This window comes from Lichenostomus cassidix, chromosome W (assembly GCF_008360975.1).
Source record: "Lichenostomus cassidix isolate B80296 chromosome W, HeHo_3.0, whole genome shotgun sequence".
Taxonomy (NCBI): Eukaryota; Metazoa; Chordata; class Aves; order Passeriformes; family Meliphagidae; genus Lichenostomus; species Lichenostomus cassidix.
Window position 1 is genome coordinate 14,377,540 of NC_139510.1, and position 19,685 is coordinate 14,397,224.

General features: G+C 44.3%; 1 protein-coding gene and 1 long non-coding RNA gene across 4 annotated transcripts in view; both read left to right on the top strand.

Moving 5' to 3' along the window:
- The first annotated feature begins 302 nt into the window (after positions 1–302).
- Positions 303–19,685, top strand: part of LOC146425555 (5'-AMP-activated protein kinase catalytic subunit alpha-1-like) — a 92,088-nt gene continuing 72,705 nt past the window's right edge. For 2 of the 3 annotated variants that reach the window (XM_085041616.1, XM_085041617.1), the window contains exon 1: positions 303–1,380. The gene's annotated coding sequence lies outside the window, so the exon portion shown is untranslated. The remainder of the gene's footprint in view (positions 1,381–19,685) is intronic. The other variant, XM_085041618.1, reaches the window with a different exon arrangement.
- Positions 9,444–19,685, top strand: part of LOC146425556 (uncharacterized) — a 91,384-nt gene continuing 81,142 nt past the window's right edge. Inside the window, exon 1 of the long non-coding RNA XR_014846550.1 lies at positions 9,444–17,105. This is a non-coding gene — a long non-coding RNA (uncharacterized LOC146425556). The remainder of the gene's footprint in view (positions 17,106–19,685) is intronic.

The window sequence follows — 19,685 nt, forward strand, 5'->3', positions numbered from 1 at the left end:
AACAGCTTTGTGGGCACCTGATGTCCAGCCAAGGTCAACCCACTACAGCACTACAGTCCTTTTTCAGCACACAATGTGTGGGGTGAGACAAATGCAGTTATATATATAGAAACATATATTGCATGCTATAGTAAATAATAGTTAGCAAGTAGCAAGCTCCTATGGGGGACAGGGAGTTTGTCAGGTGCACTCCTTATCTCTTTATTTTGCTGAGTTTGGGAACATGTAAATACAAACAATGGCTCTATGCTTTGCCCTTACACTGATGGCCTTGTTATGCTGGGGGAACTGTCTTTTGTGGATGATGAGGGAATACACCTCCCTCTGCCTGCCTGAGATTGATGTGAATGCTTTTATAATGCAGGCTCCCACAGTCATTGCTCATCCTTATGTAAGCTGCTTAATACTATTAATATTAGCTAATACTGTTGGTACACAATGGAGTTAATGGAATCTGGTGTCATCCTGATGTAAGAGAAAACAAACTTTGAGTGAAGAGATATTGGAATCTGCCCTCAGGCATCCAATCCAGTTCCTGTGTGGCAGGGTGAGTAGAAGGATTTGGGCAGGTTCCTAGGGTGGTTATCACTTTTCATTATCTGGGACTTTACACCTGAACAGGTAGTCAACCCTGACAAACTGACCTGTCAACTGATAAAAGGGCGCCTTGCCTACCCCACTGAAAACCAGCAGCTCCTCACCCTGTGCTGGGGCTTGGCCTGTGCCTATTGATGCACAGCTCAGTACTCTCAGAGGACTGTAGTTGAGGCAGGAACTCAAACTGCATTTGAGGATAACAATTGCTGAGATAGGGACCCAAAGAACAACTACAGTAATTGCCCCAATAGTGAAAAAGAAATGGACAAGGCCAGTTACAGGTCCATATCATCGATTAGAAATGGAGGAATAAGAGGGTCAGTGGAGAAGAGGGGTGGAGCTTTCAGCGCTGTGTATTTAATGCCAGTTACGTAACTGCTGGGGGGAGTAGTTCCGGCAGGGGAAAATGCCGCGGCCGGAAACAGAAACGTGGCCATTATTGACTGGCTCGCTTCAGCGAAGGGGCCTGCGGATCCCAGCACCCTACGCCCCGCCGTTTCCCCTTTCTCTTCCTGTCCTTCCAGGACGTTTTTGCAGGTCAAGGAGCTGAGGAAAGGCGGCGGCGCCGATATCAACTGAGTCCAGCCAAGCCAAAAGGGAGTCCAGCCGAGCCGAAAAAGGAGTCTAGCGGGGTGTTAGGAAGAGACAGCGAAGCGGCAGAACCGACCCACCCCCCTCCCCCAGCACAGCGGACCGGTGGTAGCGGCGGTGCAGGAACCTGGTGCCGAACTGAACTCAGCGGAGGGAGAGTCGACCCGGCTTGGACGACCGAGTTTCTGAAGGGTTTGTTTAGTCATTGTCTTTTCGGGGGTTTGGTTTGTTTTTTGTTTTGGGGTTTTTTTCCCCTTTTTTTTTTTTTTTTTTTGTTTTGGTTTGATTTGGTTTTTTTTTTTTCTGGCGGCGGCGGTGGGGGACGTTAAACTGCAGAACCCTTCGCCATATTGCCTTTGTTCTCGGGGGGCCTACGTGGTGATCTAGTGCGGGAACAGCTGCTATCTTGTTTTTGTCCCGTAGGGTCAAGCTTCATATCGCCTTTGTTCGTTAAAGCATTCTCTTTTTATAGTTTATTATGATTTAAGAAAGAGACAAAACTTTACAACCTATATAATTTTAAGTTGTAAAGCCGGTATGTTTATCGCAGCACCGGGCACGTGGGAGGTAGCCCTCCAAAGACACGCGCGCCGTCAGTCCCGTATAGCTCAGTATATATGTGGTTACGTGTTACAAATTCATAGAGTTTCCCAATACGCTTATACATATGCATAACCTATCCCCGCTTCGTATTATAATGAGTTCAAAAGTCATTTTTATATCCTTGCGCCTGTCTAGTTCTGTTTTATGGAGGGGTCTTTGCAGAAGGTCTTTTTCACTGACCTTCTCTCCATCCAAAGGCCAGAACAACAAATTTGGGGTTTTTTTGCCAGCGTGGAAGTTCCAGAGTATCACAGTCCTTGTTTGGCAAACACAATGAATGCTAAGTCAGTAGGTATATTGTGTGGTGAGCAGTTTCTGACAAGTTATCTCTTAACTTCTGATTCCCTTGTATCAGTCCCCCCTTTTCTGTAAAATTAGTAAATTCTTTTACTAGTACATAAATTTTTCTTCTATCAAATTTTTGCAAAAGGTGTCTCTCAATGCCTTACCATGTGCGGTTGACAGAGAAGTCAAAATTGCTGCTCGTTGTAACATTCTCCAATTTCAGACACATAACATAAAGGATAAAATAAAGCTGATACTAACTAATATTAAAAGAACAATGATAGGGTGACATAACATATTTAGAATACTAGTTGCAGTAGGTGACCACCTAAAGAGCACATCCCACCAGTGATGACTTGCATCTTGTCTTGCTCTTTTTAAGATTCTGCTTATTTTTTCATTCTAATAGGTGTGGGCAACAATTTGTGGTACATAGTGTAATTAGATTTTATTAATTGGTAGGATACAACTGGGGCTAAATACAAAAAGTCACACTCAACGATCTTAAAATTACAGATACAAAAATTAGAGTGATTTTTAACATTTATGGTTACATTATCATTATCTATTTCTACAAAAGCACAGACAGTCCTTAAGCACACACAACCTTGACCAATATACACAAGCACAGTTTTTTGATTAGCATTTGGATGGATTTCGAAGTGGTAGATGCCTTGCTCTGTATCAAGGCATATGTCTTGGGAATCAATTGCATTGCTTTCACAGATAAACCCTTGTTGTTCTTGTGTAATACAGGATTCTAAATTCAGTCTGCCACTTCTCCTCTACTATCTGGACCCATACCCTACGTTCAGAGGGATAGAGCACTGTTTTCTCATGGTTTAGTCCTAGTGCAATAATGGGATGGATAACATGGACGGTGGCATTACGTATAATTTTGCTAAGTCACCAATTACGGTGGCTAATTTGTTCATTAATATTTCTGAGTCAATTCCATTTAGAACTCCCAATCCAGTTCCCAACACTCCAGTTAAATCTCTCTGTATTCTGCTCCTAGAGGGCACTTGTTTCTGCAGCCAGGTTGTCCAGGCTTTGAAGAATGTTTGTAGGAAAGGAGAACATGTTGGTTGGATTTCGGAAACATTGATTTGCATTAGCAGTTCAACATGTTTAAAAGACCACCCTGGGTTAAACAACAACTGTTTTTGACCCGTGTTCCTTATTACATATGGGCCAGTTTCATAAATTTTGGGTTCAAGTTTAGGTGGTGTGGTTTGGGTTTGGGCTTGAGTGCTGGCGTAGGTTGTAACAGGTCCAGCTATAGCCTTTATTTTAAATTTGAACGAGAGCCCGTTTGTGTCCTTGGCCCAAAGACAAACCACGTCAACAGTTTGTACTAATGTAAAGGTGTACCAACAGTCTGATTCTTTTGAACTGGTACAAACTTCTACATGCTTTTCAGTAGGGGTAGCTGAGACACTTATTTGGGTTGCTTTTTCATAGGTAGTTTCGTTAATTATTTGACAACCTGTTTAATTACTTCTCCTACAGTCCTCTGAAGTTGCTACAACGTTTGTTTTTTTCATTCTTGTCTTGCATACACTTGATTTTCATGCATAACTATAGTTAATAGATTTAAACCTTTTATATTAGAATATTTTCTCATGGATCTTGTAAACCACTTAAAGGCTTGGGACCAAGGCCACTCAGCATTGTCTTGGCTAGAAGTACTCCCCCATCCCTGGATTATAATTATGATCATGAGAAAAATAATCTTCCTGGTTGAACTTGCGTGACTTTCCATGGGGAATTATAGGCTTTCTTCACTTGGGTATGATGAATCCAGGCGTTCTGCTCCTTGATTTTAATTGTGGTGAAAGTGGTGAGGAGTACCTGAAATGGTCCTTACTGTGGCTCTAGAGGTTTTTTTGCAAGAGACTTAAAATATATATAATCTCTAGGTTGAATATCATGTACAGGCTCATCTAAACCTTGGCTTCGGGTTCTGGCCACATGTTTCTCAATCCTTTTGAGTTGCTTGCTTAAAGCCACCATATAGGTGGTCATTATTTCTTCTCCAATTTGGGTAGATATTCCTTTTTATATTCCGTATGGTCTCTCATAGAGTATTTCAAAGGGGCTTAACTGTTCTTTAGTTCTGGGTTTGGTTCAAATTCGTAGCAATGCAAGTGGGAGAGATTGGGGCCAGGGTAAATTGGCTTCTTGCCCTAGCCTCACAATCTGTTGCTTGATTAGATGGTTCATTTTTTCTACTTGGCCACTTGATTGAGTGTGGTACGGGGTGTGGAGTTTCCATTTTATGCTTAATTGGCAGCTTTTTTGCTGCACCACCCTTGCAATAAAGTGGGGTCCTCTGTCTGAGGATATTGTGGCTGGAACTCCGAAGCGTGGTATTATTTCTTGTAGCAATACTTCAGTTATTTCCCAGGCCTTAGCGGTTCTGGTGGGAGAGGCTTCTGGCCACCCTGAAAAGGTATCTGTTAATACTAACAAGTATTGATACCCCCCCTTTTCTTGGAAGTTCCGTGAAATCAATTTGCCACTGCTGTCTGGGCCCATGGCTTCTCCCAATTTGACTAAGTTTTAATTTGTGAGTAATTTTGGGTTTAGTCTGGAGGCAAAGATCACACTGCCGGGTTACTTGTTTGATGGTATCTTGTAATTTCTTGGCAATAATTTTATCATTTAAATATTTCTATAGAGCATCTACTCTCCAGTGTGTTTTCTGATGTTCTTCCCTAATGACCACAATAAATGAGAAGGGATTACTATTTTTCCCTCTGCTGTAATAGCCCATCCCTCTCAGTTGTATGTTCTTTTTTTACTTTTAATTAACTTCCTATCTTTTTTGTTATATTTTGGCTTACTTTCTAGGGAGACTTGTCTATCTGGGATCAAAGCTCCTTTCGTTGTTACCTCACTTTTTGCTGCTTCTTTTGCCTCTCTGTCCGCCAGCTTGTTCCTTTCTTCCAATTCAGAGCTCACCTTTTGGTGTGCCTTGATGTGCATGATTGCTACCTTCTCAGGTAGCTGGACTGCTTCCAACAGCAGCAGTATTTCTTGTGCATGTTTGATGTTTTTCCCTTGTGAGTTCAACAATTTCCTTTCTTTTCAAATGGCTCTACGTGCATGTACAACTTCAAATGCATATCTTGAGTCTGTATAGATGTTTATTTTCTTTCTTTCTGCTATTTCTAGAGCACGAATTAGAGCAATTATCTCAGCTTTCTGTGCAGAGGTGTTTGTTGGCAAAGGTCCAGACTCTATTACCTCTTTGCAGGTGGTAACTGCATACCCAGCATGTCGCTTTCCACTGATGATGTAGCTGCTCCCATCGGTGAACTAGGTTTCTGCGTCATTTAAAGGGGTATCCTTCAGATCTGGACGACTGGAGTATGTGGCCTCAATGGTCTCCAGACAATCATGGTGTACCGGTTCTCCTTCATTCCCACTGAGAAAAGAAGCTGGGTTGACAATGTTAGTTACTACTATTTTTACATCATCTTGTTCCACCATGATTGCTTGGTATTTCAGGAACCTCTGTGGGGAAAGCCAGAGGCCACCTTTCATTTCCAGCACTGCAGACACTGTGTGGGACACTAGCACAGTCATTTTCTGGCCCAGAGTAAATTTCTGTGCCTCTTGAATGTTCATCACGACTGCCGCAACAGCCCTGAGGCACCTCGGCCATCCTTTGGCTGCTGCATCTAGCTGCTTAGACAAATAAGCAACTACCCGTCGGTACAGACCCAGGTCCTGTGCTAATATTCCCAAGGCAATCCCCTGTTTCTCATGGGAAAACAGAAAGAATGGTTTACTCACATCTGGAAGTCTTAGAGCTGGAGCTGACATGAGGGCATTCTTCAGCTGGTCGAAGGCTCGTGTGGCCTCTTGTCCACTGAAAATCTTTCTGTTCTGTGTTTATGAGAGCATATAGGGGCTTTACAAGTAAACCATAACTATAAACCTAAAGTCGACACCATCTTGTCATTCCCAAGAATGTTTTGAGTTCTTTCACAGTTTGAGGTTTCGGGATCTGGCAGATGACTTCCTTGCGGTCTCGTCTCAAAGTTCTCTGTCCTGCACTGATTTCATAGCCCAAATAGACTGCCTTTTTCTTCATTACTTGGGCCTTTTTCTTGGAAACTCGATACCCCTGTAGTCCTAGAAAGTTTAGCAGACTTACTGTCCAGGCAAGACAGGCCTCTTTAGTCTTGGTAGCTATTAAGAAGTCATCCACATACTGCAAAAGTTTTCTTTCTGATGGCGGGGCCTCCCAGGATTCTAAGTCCTTAGCAAGTTGGTCTCCAAATATGGTAGGACTATTTTTGAACCCCTGAGGCAACACTGTCCAGGTGAGCTGAATTTTATGTCCACTTTTAGGGCTTTCTTATTCAAAAGCGAATATTCTCTGGCTGGCTTCATGGAGAAGGAGGCAAAAGAAGGCATCTTTCAAATCTAGAACAGTAAACTAGGTTAACTCTGGTGTTAATTCAGTTAATAAAGTATATGGGTTTGCCACCACAGGGTAGAGGTCCTCTGCTATCTTATTTACAGCCCTTAAGTCCTGCACTACCCGGTATGACCTATCAGGTTTGCGAACAGGTAGTATAGGGGTGTTAAAATCAGACTGGCATTCTTTCAATAGTCCTAGCTGCAAAAAGTTTTCTATTACTGGGCTAATTCTTTCTCTGTCTTCTTTCTTTAAAGGATATTGTTTAACTCTAACTGGCTGTTTTCCCTCCATGAGTTTATTTTGTATGGGAGGTGCATTCTAAGCCCTCCCAGGAACACCAGTAGCCCAAACCCCAGGAAATACTTGTTATTTCTTCACTAATTTCTTCTTTGGTCTCAGTGGTTGTCAATATTAAGCTTAATATTTCTATATATTGGTGATCATTCACCTCTAGAGTAATCTCTCAAGTTTTAAACATAATGGTTGCTTGCAATTGTTCCAATAAGTCTCTACCCAAGAGTGCTTTTGGAGAGTTGGGCATGTATAGAAACTTATGAATTCCCCATTGTTTCCCAAGTTTATACTTCAGGGGCTTACAGAAATATGCTTTTTCAGGTTGGCCAGTGGTGCCTTTTACCACGACATAATCTTCCCTTATAGGCATCAAAACTTTATTCAAGACTGAATAAGTTGCCCCCGTATTTACCAGAAACTCCTTTCTCTTTTTCTCCTAGCTTTACTATAACCAGGGGATCTGCTAGGGTGGAATCCTCCGGTCCTCTTCAGTCTTCCTTAACATATGCAATTTCTCTTTCCTCAGAGTTATCCCGTTTCTTATTGGGGCGTTGTCTTGGTTTGAAAGACAAGTGCCTGCTAAGAGAGGTTGAACCCTCCCTTAGGACAGAGAATGTGATTTCCCCTCCCTCCGAATTATTTTAATTTTGAAATCAAGGGCTTTCAGGCAAAGGTATGGGAAAAAGAATAACAGTTCTTTACTAGTATCTATAAACAAGCAATAACAATAATAGCAACCACAAATAAAACTAGAAACCAGTAGCAGATGACTTTTTGAGCTGCTGAGCACTTTCCCGTGTGGTGTAATTACGGTCAAAAACAGCAGGGGCGCTGTTGAGCTCCCGGCTGGGCAGGGCAGGTACGATGACTCCCGAGCGGCTGCAGTTGGCGCTGTGGCGCAGGGTCAGGTCAGCCTCAGGCAGCTGGTAATGGCGGAAAAAAGGCTGAGAAAGCAGGCAGGCGGCTTGGAGCAGCAAAGTGGGGCGGCAGGGGCTGGGGCTGGCTCTCCCAGGCTAGCCAGCGAAGTAGCGAGAATTCTGCAGTCACGGCAGACGCCGCGGTCTCGTGCGCTGAAAACAGAGCGGGTGGCAGGGATAGCCAGACTCCCCGGCAGCTGCTGCGAGAAACGCAGCCTGGAAAACGTGCACTTCCCAGTGGGAAAGAGGTTGAATCAAAGCTCACCCAGTCAGGAGAAGACAGAGCACAGTTGGATCTCCTGCGGTCGCAGCCAGAAGCAAAGAGCAGCCTCTCCTCCCGGTGTCCGATGACGAGAGTGCCACTTCCAATGGCGGGCTCCTGCCTTACCCTGCCTCGCCCAAGCACACCCTTTTGTGTCTTACAAAAGACTTGATGGCTCTAATCACCCAGCTATTTGTTGCTTAGTAACAGGGATGGAGAAAAAATTCCAATGCCCCCCAACCTCCGACAGACGTGTATTTTTCTTCTCTGGGCAATTATTTTTCCAATGTCTGAATTTCTTGAAATTTGCACACTGGTCCTTGTGCAGTCTGGTTTTTCCTTGCTTCTGCCTCCCTTTCTGATTACTCCTTTCTCCACTCTCTTCCACTAATGTCACTAACTTTTTGACTCCCTCTTTATATTTTGCTTCTCGGTTTGTATTCCCCTCTGTTTTTCTTCTCCCTTAGTTTAATCATTAAAGCTTAAACTATCATACACAGCATGCAATTACTTAACACACCGTCACAGCAAAGACAAATTACACAATAAACTTCTACGCACATCATTCAAAACAATACACAAACTTTAAACATTCATACCTTACTTCCGGGATCCGGGTTATTCGGGGCGTCACTTCTGCCCCCTGGTCTGCACTTACTTCCAGGATCCGGTTGTTAGAAGCGGAGCGCACACACACGCGTGCACACACATGCGCACACACCGGTTATAGGAGCTCCAGACACCCAGACATACGGTAATATCCTGCTTACCCTTTCTCCTGCCTCTTATACAGTCATTGGCAGGTCTATCTTGGCTTCCAAACCTGGAATGCAGCAGAACTCTCGGATTTGCCTCGATCTCCCTCGGCAGACCTTGCAGAATCCTTTCCCTGCTAGCCCCCTGGCCAGCTGCTTGCAAGCCCAAACAGGGACCCTCGCTGTGCACGTAGACGTCTCTAGTGCCTTACCAGCCCCCCCTGGCTACGCATACACCTTGTAGACTTATTGATTGATAAACATACCATTTTTCGTGCTGCGAGTAGATACTTCTCTGCCCGGGCAGCGGTCGAGCCAGAAGTGGTGGTCTTCCAGGGAAAAGTGCCCCAGGGCGCGCCAAAGAGTCCGTTTCTGGCCAGCCCTGCACCGAACAGAGGTTCTCCAGCTGGCTTGCCAAAGATTTAAGAAAGAGACAAAACTTTACAACCTATATAATTTTAAGTTGTAAAGCTGGTATGTTTATTGCAGCACCGGGCGCATGGGAGGTAGCCCTCCAAAGTCAGTCCCGTATAGCTCAGTATATATGTGGTTACATGTTACAAATTCATAGTTTCCCAATACACTTATACATATGCATAACCTATCCCTGCTTTGTATTATAATGAGTTCAAAAGTCATTTTTATATCCTTGCGCCTGTCTAGTTCTGTTTTATGGAGGGGTCTTTTTCACTGACCTCTCCATCCAAAGGCCAGAACAACAAATTTGGGGTTTTTTTGCCAGCGTGGAAGTTCCAGAGTATCACAGTCCTTGTTTGGCAAACACAATGAATGCTAAGTCAGTAGGTATATTGTGTGGTGAGCAGTTTCTGACAAGTTATCTCTTAACTTCTGATTCCCTTGTATCAATTATTATTGTTGTGTTTATTGTGAGTCTCTTTAGTAAATTGTGACTCTGACTTCGCTCTTCCTTAGTATTTACTTCAACGTTATAGAAAACAGGGTGGCTTGGGTGGCCTTAATTTCCCCGGTGCGTTTTTATAACCAGGACAAGGGGCAGGAGGTGCTCCAGGCACTGGAGCTGAGATTCCCCTGCAGCCTATGGTGAAGCAGCTGTGCCCCTGCAGCCCATGGAAGTCCACGGGGATGCACAGATCCACCTGCAGCCCGTGGAGGAGACCCATGCTGGAGCAGGTGAATGCCTGAGAGGAGGCTGTGAATCCATGGGAGACCCATGCTGTAGCAGGGACCTGCAGACCTGTGGAGAGAGTAGCTCATGCTGGAGCAGGTTTCCTGGTAGGACTTTTGACCCCATGGGGGACCCACGCTGGAGCAGGCTGTGCCTGAAGGACTGCACCCCATGGAAAGGGACCCACATGGGAGCAGTTCGGGGAGGATTGTTGCCCATGGGAAGGACTCAGACTGGAGAAGTTCATGGAGAACTCTCTCCAGTGGGAGGGACCCCACACTGAAACAGGACTTCTTTCCCTGAGCAGTAGCAGGAACCATGTGTGATGAACTAGTCATAACCCCCATTCCTCATATAAAGGTGTTTTTTAAGTGTGAAAAACGAGGTCCACTCTCCTGTTAGGATTAAAAAGGTTTAATAAAAGACAATAGGGGACAGATAAAAACAAAAGGTCAGTGCTGGGTGCTTTGGCATTCAGCCAAAAAAGCACACCTGGTATGGACAGAGACATCCTTTACAACCCTTCAGCCTAATGCATATTCATAAACACTTATGCATATTCATATTTTCCTCCAAACTAGTTTGCATGTTCTGGGAACTGCTTAGCCTAGCTCCTCCTTGGATATGCCTCCTTGGAGCATGCGCAGTCCTCTTTAATTGATTCTGTTATCACTCCCAGATTGTGGTTTCTGCAGGTGACAGGTGCTGATAGTTGGAGTGTCACTGGCAGGGTCCGTTCGTGGGATGTTATCCAGTTCAAGCATTCTAACAACACTATAACATCTATTTCACTACTACGTCTAAGCTCAGCTAGCACCAGAAAGAAAGACCTTAGTCATCATTACACAGTAATTTTTCACAGCAAGGCTACCTCTGTAAGAAAAGAATTAAAATAATACACATAGTATCCATTGTAATATTTGTGAAAAGCCAACATTATGGTATGTATTTATCACATAAGTATTATTTTACTTCTCATTATCCTGCTCTGATTTTGTTAGTAATAAATTCAATTAATTTCTCTGATTTGAGTCTGTTTTGCCCATGATGGTATTTTGTGGGTGATCTCTCCCTGTCCTTATCTCAACCCATGAGCCCTTTGTTATATTTTCTCTCCCCTGTCCAGCTGTGGAGGGGAGTGATTGAGAGGCTTTGGTGGGTGTCTGGCATCCAGCCAGGGTCAACCCACTACAATCTTTTTGGTGCTGTCACTCAGATCATGAGGATTTTGAGATAAGGATAGTAATTGGGAGAGGTAATGGGCTAAACAAGTACTGAACAATGTTAGAGTAGAATGGTCATGGGGAATTGTTGCAATTGTGGTGAAGGGACAAGGGGTGAATTTTGTGTAAGTTGTCAATTTTTGTTGTGTTGTGATGATGTTATTTTGGTTTTTGTGGGGGGGATTTTTGTCCATGGTCTTCACCATGGGCTGCAAGGAAATCTCAGCTCCAGCACCTGTGATGCCTAAAAAGCTGGTAAAAATAAGACGCAAACGCTGCAGTATAGGGAAAAGGGTATTACCTTGGTTTACTATGATCCCCGGTGCACCATCGTCAAAGGTGGTACCATGACGAAAAAAAGCCCCTGGGTACAACCCGTATACAATTTTATGGACCTCACCAATTAGCATACCTATCTAAAATCCCTCAATAAGAAACCTAACAAATGAAGTAATTGTCTCCCTATTCTAATTAACCCCCCCCAATGAGGCTACCACTTAGTTTACAAAAACATGTTCCAGAGAGGAGGCTCGTTCAAGGTTGGTGCCTCATGTTCTTAAGATTGTGGGGATGTTTCGTCTTCCCCAAAGAATTCCGAACTAGGCTAGAGTACAAGGGTTATAAACATGTGGGGCTAAGATACAGGGAGTGAAAAGTACAGGGAATGGGAAAGGGTATAAAATGTATAAAAAGGGTATAAAAAGAGTATAAAGAGAAAGGACAAAAAACCATCAGGCATCACCTGGAGCATCTCCTGTCCCTCCTTCTCCACTGATCTCAGTGTCTGCATGGTTGTTACTCATGTATTCTCACTCCACTCTTCTCTGTCTGCAATTTCATCTGCACAAGAACTTTATTTTTCCTTCTTAAATATGTTATCACAGAGGCGTTACCACCATTTCTGATTGGCCCAGCCTTGGCCAGCTGCCTGTCCATCCTGGAGCCAGCTGGCATTGGCTCCTCTGGACATGGAGGAAGCTTCCAGCAGCTTCTCACAGAAGCCACCCCTGTAGCCCCCCTGCTACCAAAACCCAGCCATGCAAACCCACTACACATGGGATTCCTGAAAATGCATATATTTACACATACAAATTCTTGATGGTATGCACCAAAGCAATTCATTAAAAATAATCTCTTAATTGACTTTCCATTTGATAGCACCTCCACCTTGAAAAGGGCCATCATCTCTGTGCTGAATTTAAAAAGAGGGTTGTATGTTACTCAACTCACCTGCAGGAGAAATGGAATATTGGCACTATGGACTGAGTTTCATTGTGTCCTAGCATGTAGAGTCATAGAATTTATCACAAATATGGTAACTTGAATAATGGCTCTAAGTGCTGTTCTAGGAGGGAATAGTTTAAGAGGGATTCCCAGTCTTTGACATTGTTCACTGTTTTGTGGCTCTGAAAGGCCTGCAAAAGTATTGCCTATTCAGTGGGTCATTGCTTGGGTAAAAAGAAAATGCCAAGTCTGGAACACACATACTGCCAGACATTGTTGAGACAAGTTTCTCAAATGGTCTAGCAAGGTCAGTGTGGAAAGTTGACACACAAATAGATCAGAGTTAATTTGTGAAAGGACTAGTGCCCAAGTCTTATGAGGAGCAGCTGAGGGAGCTGGGGTTGTTCAGCCTGGAGAAAAGGAGGCTCAGGGGGACCTTATAGCTCTCTACAACTACCTGAAAGGAAGTTGTAGCCAGGTGGGGGGTTGGGCTCTTCTTCCAGGTAGCAATTGACAGGATGAGAGAAAATGGCCTCAAGATCCACTAGGGTAGGTTTAGGTTGGATATTAGGACAAATCTCTTCACTGAAAGGGTGGTTGGGCATTGAAACAAGCTGCCTAGGGCAGAGGTGGAGTCACCATCCCTGGAAGTGTTCAAAAAACATGTGAATGTGGCACTTGGGGACATGGTTTAGTGGTGGACTTGGTAGTGCTGGGTTGAGAGTGTGACTCTATCTTAAAGGTCTTTTTCAACCTAAATGATTCTAGGATTTTATGCTGGGTGTAAACATTAAATGGTAAGGTAGTATGATACAGAAGTCAGTGACTTGGGGGTACATTTGAATTATGGATTGATACCTGATAAACTTGTACCCCTACATGGTGTGTTACTGGGTCACTCAGCTAGCTGTCAAACTCAGCTTTAAAAAAAGGGATTGTGAGATGAAAGTTTTGGGAATTTAGAAGATAGTGATCCCTGCAAGGCTTTAGAGGATTTCAGATACCTTGGAGAAAAAAATACACACACATGCCTCTCTTCCCCCCCAGAAAAACCCCAACCAACAAACCACCAAAAACTTCTGATATTTTAAGCTTCTGGGGCTGTTCTATTATTCCTTTGGTTTTATCATTAATTTCTAGAAGTAGCATACTGCTTTGTCAGTACTGAAGGATTAGCAGTCAACAAATATATCAGCTTGTGTAGATCACTGAAGAAATTTTCACCCAGGTTTGAAATTGTAATGCCCTTGACTGCACTTTCTTATATTTTAAATGAAGTATAGTTAATACTTTTGGATATTTGAGTGTATCTACTTAGGCTGTTTCTAAACAAAGAGAGAAATCTTGCCCTGCTGTTCTCTTAGCATGTAACAAATATATTGTACTCACTCTGCTTTTAATTGGTCCTTCTGAGAGTTTGAAAGTAAGTGGTGTCGAAGCTGTTAACTTCAAAATACATTTTGTACATATTGCACATCTATGTATTCACAGGGCGCAGGAATACATCTAAAATGTGTTTTTTGATTATATACCTGGAAACAAATGTAAGAGGAAGTAATCATAAATGTCTTTGTTACTCTCAGAGTGAGACTAACCCCTCAGAGCATCTTAAAACAGGTTAGCAAGGCACTAAGGGCTTTTTGAATTATGGTACAATTGGATGGCAGGTGTTCTTACTATAGGTGCGAATGAAAGCCTTTGCTTTGCAAAGTCTTATATGATGATTTTTGTGTAACATGGGATTTTTGTTTTGAGCAGCCTGCGTTGCATTAAGAGTAAGAAATTTGGCAGAAAATAACTCCCCTTGCGTTCTAGCTGATCAGAGAGATCAGAGGGGCTGGGCACAGCTGGGCCTAATTTCTGATTAGAACCAATTTGGTTCTATAGGTCTGGTCCTGTTCAATAGGAACTTCCACGAGCACAGATTTATAAATAGTGCAGTTTACCAGCCTGATGCTATAGGTCTGGTTGCATTCAGTAAGAACCTTGTGATTGATCACAGATTCACAAGTAGTGTGATTTATTGAAGCAACAGAAATACAGATTTGGAATAATAATATTGTGTTAACCTGAGTAATAATAATAATACACAAAATCTTATCAAGAAGATGTCCCTGGAGGAGAGGAGTCGAGTCCATTGACTGTCTCCAAAGTCTTTTTGGGTTTTCCTCACTAAGTGAAATTTCTACTCTCCTTTTATACCCTATCTTATCTTCCTCCTAAGTAGTGTATAGCATGATCTAAGCTGAGAGTTGAGTAGTATTGTCATATATGTGGTACCATGTACTTCATTAAGCTTATTAGCATATACAGGGTGTGCATTTTAATATTTTGATGACCCTTAATCAGGCAAAAATTACTTTTTTGGCCATGGTGTCAAGTTCCAGTCATATGACTTTGTTCTGTCCTGTGCTGTTTGTTGGAGCCAAAACAGGAGAATCCTATGTCCACAGGATCTTTTTCAGCCAACTCATCCTTTCTTGATGTCAGCTTTGCAGATCTCCATCCACAAAGATAACATAGAAGGAATGCAGTGTAGGCTGTATATAGTAAGTCTTAGCCCTTGCCTGGATTCTTGGTCATCATCCCACAGCCTGTTATGCTGACCCACAAACATGATATAATACTGCAAAAGCAAGTGCTTAGCTATTTGCTGCTGCTATCTGTTAGCTCTTCAGCCTGAATTATATTATGCTCTACCACAATGCTGAAAAATGAGCATTTATATAATATACAACATATCAAGGTAATAGCGATTGAAACTTGCAATGGCTTGCAGTCACTTTTTAAAACTTACAAACTTCATTTCAGGAGGAATTTTACCTATACCAAGAATGAATTTTATGAACAAAGAGTTTGACAGCTGCTGCATTTTCATCTACCCTAAAATCCTTGGTGAGGGGCAGGAGATGAGTTAATTTGGGTTATGTTGAACTATCTTGATTTGAAAGACAGGTGTCTGTCCAGGAAGGTGGGAACCTCCCTTAGAATCGAGAATATGCCCCCCCCCCTCAGAATTATTATAACTTTGAAATTAAGGGGCTTTCAGGCAGAGATATAACACTTCTTTATACATACTAGTATGTATAAAAAGACAAACACACCAGCAACAGTAGCAACAACAAACAAAACCAGAAACCCAGTAACAGCCTTCTCCCGGCTGTCAAAACACCTTCCCCTTTGGTGCAGTTACGGTCACAGCCGGCAGGAGCGCTGTTGGGCTCCCGGCTGGGCAGGGCAGGCTCGATGATTCCCCCTCAGCTGCAGGGGGTGCCGTGGCGCGAGTTCAGCCACGTCTCTCTCTCACGTGGGTGATGGTGGGCGGGCTGGATGGCAAAATGGGCTGTAGCAGGGACCTCGGACCGGCGGCTGGGACAGCAAAGGCAGGCACCCCCCCGGAGTGGCAAACAGAAAGCTCTGCAGCCTTGGCAGGGGCTGCGGGAGTCAGGTGGACACGGGGTGCTGGGCTTGAGTGCAGCACCAAAGCCCGGGGCAGCGGCAGCCAGGCTTCTTTGCAACAACTGCTGCACGAAGCCGGGAAGACGCGCCCTCCAGGAAGGGGGAGGGGGTCGGGGTCCCGGGTTTTCCCCTGAGGCAACCGGGTGGATGGCGAGGGTCCTTTCCAGTCAAATCAGGTGTTAATAAGGTTTCAGTTCAACGGCTGCTCTTATGAGCAAAGGCTCACCCATAACAAAGAACGGGGTAGTACAGGGCTGTGCTCTGGCGGTTACAGTGATCTCCCCTGCACCAAGCAACAGCTCGACCGTGCTCCTTCGATGCCAAGCAAGAGAGCTAGGAGCTGTGCCCAGCCCCTTCTGCCAGCCCTAAATCTCGCGATATCTCTGCCCCTCCAAGAGAAACCTCTCAGTTATGGGAGTAGCCAGCTGCACTCTTCCCCTAGAACTTGGCTACTTTGTCTCTCTCAAGTACTGGTTTTATTGTCTCTTAGCAACAGATGGGACAAAATTCCCTGAGAGTATGAAAAGAAAAGGAGCAATCCTAACCTCCAACATAAACCCATTCAAAAACGCTTAGATAGCTTGCTATTACATGTCAGTCATTGTTGGACTAAAAGCTTTCCTAGATATAGATTCTGAAGTGCTTCAGTTGTTTGTAGTGTTTTGTTAAATGTTGAAAGCTTGACTGCCTTGATGATTTTTCAGTATAGAAATGAACTTTTTGTTGAGCTCTTGCTATAATAATCTTAACTCGAGCGTTATCAGTTAGAATTGAACCTCTGCAGAGTATTCACTGGTACTTTAGATTAGCCCCCTTTATGTCCCAGGTCCTACAGCTGGGTCTCGGCAATCCCAGGCACACCTAAAGTTTGGGGGGGGAAGTGATTGAGAGCAGCCCTGCAGAAAAGGACTTGGGGGTTATGGTGGTTTTGATTGACCCAAAACATCAGTAAAGTATTTTTTAACATCTAGGAGAAATTTGGACCCCTCAGAAGCTGTCGTGGTAGGCCCGTGGAAGTGTGAGGGGTGGGGAGTGGCACAAAGATGGCTCCTGTTTGTCCTGAGTGAAAGTTCTGGAAGTTTTTGCATCAGGTCCAGCAGAGCCAATCTCTGATGGCTCTGAAGGTGATGGACATGCTGCCGGCCAAGTTTGGGACAATTAGAGGTGCTAGTTATGCCTCTGTGAAAACATATTTAAGAAAAATTCAAAACAAGGTAGGCACGCACTTCTTTGTAGTTAGAGGAGCAGGAGGTGGAGGTAAAAATATGTGAAGGGAGAACAGCATGGAGATGCCAAGGTCAGTGAAGAAGGTGGGGGAGGAGGTGCTCCAGGCGCCGGAGCTGAAAACCCTCTGCTAGCTGTGCTGAAGACCATGAGGTCCCCCTGCAGCCCATGGAGTCCACAGGAGTGCAGAAATTCGTCCACAGCCCACGCCAGAAGAGCAGGTGAATGCCTGGAGAAAACTGTGAACCAGTGGGAGTATCATATAAAGAGTTAAAGCTGCAAAGGCCTTGCAAGGGAGAGAAAAGCCTTGCTCCTGGGATGGAAGCAGCCTGGCCTCGGCTCGGGAGAGTCTGCACAGCACCTTATGGACAAAAGAACTCATGTTGCAGCAGAATTCGGGCAGGATGTTGCTCGTGAGATTGGACCCACGCCAAAGAAGTTCGCAGAGGACTGTCTCTCGTGGGAGGGACCCCATGGCTAAGTAGAGAACCCCTTTCCCTGATTGGACTGACCAGAAAACAAACCCCTCACCCTGCCCCCTGCCTGTGTTGTTGCTTTGGAAAGAGGGAAGGGGGGTGAGCAGAGAGACTGCTTCTTAAGAGGGAGGGGGTGAGAGTAGAGAAACTGTCTGGAGAGAGAGAGAGATAAATAGAGATAAAGAGTATTTGTAGTAGAAGAATTGTGGTGATGAATAGATTTATGGACCTGCTCTGTGGACTGAGAAAATACCCCACACCCTGCCCCCCTACCCGAGCTTGTTGGTTAAAAAGAGGAAAGGAGGTGAATAAAAATGGGTTCGTAAGAGGGAGGGGGTGAGTGAACAAAATAGTATATGAAAAGTTTATTTTTGCCTTGCATTTATCCTCCAACTCTGTTAGGTAATTAAATCACTTTGGAACTTTAAGTTTGGAGCCTGTTTGCCCTTTCTTCCGTGCATCCTCCTACCAGTGTCCTATCTCATTTAACTCATGAAATTGGTGTGTGTTTTTACAGTTTTTTACCTTTCCCCTCTTCTGCACATCTGCAACAGGAGAGAGCTGAAGTGTCAGCGTTTAGTCAGGGTCAAACCCCGACAGGGGTGATGGGTGATGAAAAACCATGAGATGGCAGTGGGCGCTCGCAGCCCAGAAACCAACGGAATCCTGGGCTGCATCCAAAGCAGCGTGGCCAGCAGGTCGAGGGAGGGGATTCTGCCCCTCTATTCTGCTCTTGTGAGACTCCATCTGGAGTACTGCATTCAGGTTTGGTGTCCTCAACTATGTTGGTTTTGCTTAGCCCAGAACATCAGCAAGGTATCTTTAGCATCTAAGAGAATTTTCAACCCCTCAAAAGCTGTTGTGGTAGGCCTGAAGAAATGGTTGAAGGGTTGGGAGAAAACATACCCCTGTGTTCACGAGTTAGTTTTGCTTAGCCCAGTTTTTGCTAGTGGGTGGGGAGGGGCACAAAGATGGCTCCTGTGTGTTCTGTGTGAATGTTCTGGAAGTTTCTCACCATGTCCAGCAGAGCCAATCTCTGATGGCTGGAGGAAGCTGTGATCCAGTGGGAGTCCCAGTAGACAAAAAGGCCTTGTTCCCAAGATGGAAACAGCCTGGCCTCAGAGGTCTGGACCCTTTGGACAAGGACTCATGTTGCAGCAGATTCGGGCGGCTGTTGCTTGTGAGATTGGACCCATGCCAAAGAAGTTCACAGCAGACTGTCTCCTGTGGGAGGGACCCCATGGCTAAGTAGAGGACTCCTCTCCCTGAGCAGTGGAAGAAATTTTGGTGATGGACTGACCAAAGGAAAAAACCCCCTTACATTGCCCCCCCGTGCTGTTGGTTGGAAGGAGGGAGGGGGGTGAGCAGAGAAATGGTGTCTTAAGAGGGGGGGGTGTGAGTGAAGAAACAGTGTCTTAAGAGCTTATTTTTACTTCTCATTTGCCTCCTCTGACTCTGTTTAGGGTTAGGCTAGCAATAAATCACTTTGCAACTTTTTCACCCTGTTTTGCCTTCAGTGTGTCCTCCCCGGTTACTTATCTCAACTCATGATCTCTGTGTGTGTGTTTAATGGTTTTCTTCCCTCCTCTGTACAGCTGCGGCAGGGGAGAGCAGAGAGAGCAGATGTCATAGGTGCCTGGCATTTGGTCAGGGTCAAACCAGGACACCAACATAAGAAGGACATGGATTTGTTGGAATAAGTCTGGAGGAGGGACACTAACTTGATAAAAGGACTGGAACACCTCCCTTACAAAGACAGGCTGAGAAAGTTGGAGCTGTTCAGCCTTGAGACCTCACAGCACCTTCCAGTATCTGGAGCCTACAGGGAAGCCAGAGAGGGACTCTTCGTTAAGAACTGTAGTGATAGGACAAGGAGTAATGGTTACAAATTGAAAGAGGGGAAACTAAGGTTAGATATTAGGAAGAAATTCTTTATTGTGTGGGTGGCAAGTGAGAAAGGAGTGGTTAAATAGATAACCTAAATCTATTTACACTTCAACCATCCTTATTTCTTTGATCTTTTGCCCCTTCCACCAGCACGGCACCCATCCAGGGCTGAAGGCTGATAACAGTTTTGGCCATGTGGATTCCCTTAATCTTATCAAGATAAAAGGGGTAAAAGGAATCCTTTTGAAATTGAGCACAAGAAATCACTAATAATATTAATGACTTATGAGAAGTAATTTGTAT